Raw genomic sequence first — 2,627 nt, forward strand, 5'->3', positions numbered from 1 at the left:
GATATTTTATTGATTTCACTTAGTTTATTGTGCTAGAATTAATCAGGGAATTCTGCTTAATTGTCCGGTATTTTCCCGTTTTTCCTAATTATGCTTAATTTGACCGGAAATTCTAATTTTAATTAATTTGAATTTTCTGAGCTAATTATTTGCATTTTTAATTACAGGGAAAATATTGGAGGCATATTTTGGAGCATTGGGAAGGAGACAAAATAAATTCAAGACTCTCAAATTAGACATTTTAAATTTTAGTTATATTGTAATTTAATTGTTTAAACTTTTTGGACAAACTTTTGCTAAATGGGTNATTGTTGGCAAAAATATGATGGGCCCAAATAGTAGACACTTGGCACCTAGGGTTTCCTTTATTTTTAGGGTGGACCCCATCCCTATTTTGGAGACACATGTCCTAGGAATTAGGGACCAGCCGTCACACTTAGGGGACAAAGTTAATTTTCTGGCAGCTTTGGAAAATGTTGCTCACGCTGATGGGCATTGGTTGAAGGATAGGAAAGCACATTTCTCCTTTGATTTTTTTTTTTATTATTACGCTGCTTTCAATTTGGTTGATGCAACTTTCAATTAAAGCTTGATTCCAACACACGGCCTTTTGATTTCATTATGCTAATTCCAGCTTTCAAATTGCTTTCAATTAAAGTTTGATTATTCCATTACGTAAAGAGATTATCCTAAAAATTTGTAAAGAGATTATCCTAACAACTTTCCTGTATTGTCTTTGTTTATTGGTCCCATTCTTGTTTGATATGATTATTATTGTTTTATGTGATTGTTTATATTTATGTAGTGTTGATGTCAAATACTATGGTAAGTACTCTATTTAACCTTAAAATCACTTGTTGCTCAGTCATTCCATGTCCATTAAGGAAAAATATACATTCTAGTCCAGAACTCCATATGGTTAGAGTTTGCAGAGTGAGGAAATGGTTTATAATACCTTTTGGCTTAGTTTGGTACCTTTTCCTATCAGCAATAAAGAGCTCTCCTATTTTTTGTTCTTTTCATTCTATTCAATAAAAAAAAATTCTTTTCTTTCACTGTTCACTTTTCAGTTCCTACCAGACCTCCTATTTTTTCTTTTTTGTTCATTCTATGCAATAAAAGTCTTTCTCATCTGTTTCTTTTTAATTCTTGATTCGTATAAAACTCATTAGGAAGCTTTAAATTTCTGGCAATTTAAGGACAATTCCCTGTTACATGAAACAAGTGCATGGAAATCACCATAGTTAGAAACAGAAAGGAAGTGGGGAAGGGACTCGTACCAAAGAGAACAATAATCTTGTTTGGATATGAAGAACTAATGGAAGCTTACGTTTGGTGGGTTGTTGTTGACTATGCTAACAGCCTCTTAGTTTGTAATATGCTCCCATAAACCATCAAAAGCAAATATGAGAAATTGATCATTTGGATGGAGTGTGTGGGATGATGTTGATGGCTCACAACTAAGAATTGGCCTGAAGAATGTTTCTGCGAGCCTATATTTTGCTGGTAGAGGATCCCTATTGAATTCTGCTTTCTTCATATATGCGTCCCCGATGGATCTTGAAACCTATGTTAACATCATATTCTATGGGTAAATTAAATGGTTCTGAGTAATTAGCAGTCATATATGTTTTTTCAAGACCATATCTTGTGTAGTAGAAGCAATAACTCGTAAGAAATAATATAAAGTTGTCTTTGTTTTCTTTGCTGAAAAACATTTGAGCATGCTACTTAAAATCTTCCAGTGACTTAAAGAAATATAATAGATCTACCAAATTGGTACCTGTATAAGGCCTTTCACACGCCAAACGTTTTGTCTCAATACCACGGTTTGTGAATCAAAAGGGTGCTTTGAGCGAAGTTCATCTCTCACTATTTCTTGGTTAACATTGTGTTCTGTAGATAATTGAATAGCTTTTGTTTCCCTTGTTGCTCTCTCTCTTCCTAACACCACCTGGGAGTCTCCAGAATTTGCAATATATATCATTCCATTGCAAATTACCCCCATCAAGCAACAAGTTCACGCCCTGACAAGGGCAAGACGGTAAAAAGGCTAGGAAGGCGAAGTACGTTCTTAGAGTTCCTTCGACGGTAACATTTTCTAATGCCAGTACTCGACCAGACGTTGGATCCTCACGTCCACCACCCCCTTCTACGACGCCCACACCTTCTGTCGAGCCCACACCTTCTACCATAGGGCCCACACCTTCTACCATAGGGCCAACTCCTTCTACCATAGGGCCCACTCCTTCAGTTGTAGGGCCCACACCATATATTCATCCATCTTCTATCCCCACACCATCTTCTATACCATCTCCAGATGTACACTAGCCATCTGCTGATGCTGCTGATCCTGTTGATACTGATGATGTGGATGATCCTGCTCCTCATGATCGACCATTCATTGAGCCGTGCGGAAAAGGGTAATACCATATATTCTTCTTAGTTGCATTATTGATCTTACTATGGTTGTACATTCATAACTTTCTTACATTCATATTTCAAGTTTCTTCTTTCTAGAGTTGTTTCACAAGCCATCACTATGACTATTAAGCAACAATTTCTTCAGCCCTGGGCATCATGGGGAGTAATCCCTAACGACGACAAAAAACTATTTTGGGAGAGAT

General features: G+C 36.5%; 1 pseudogene; it reads right to left on the bottom strand.

The window, feature by feature from the left end:
• Positions 1–1,276: 1,276 nt before the first annotated feature.
• Positions 1,277–2,237, bottom strand: LOC106752507 (annotated as a pseudogene).
• Between the last annotated feature and the right edge of the window lie 390 nt (positions 2,238–2,627).

This window comes from Vigna radiata, unplaced genomic scaffold (assembly GCF_000741045.1).
Source record: "Vigna radiata var. radiata cultivar VC1973A unplaced genomic scaffold, Vradiata_ver6 scaffold_155, whole genome shotgun sequence".
Classification (NCBI taxonomy): Eukaryota; Viridiplantae; Streptophyta; class Magnoliopsida; order Fabales; family Fabaceae; genus Vigna; species Vigna radiata.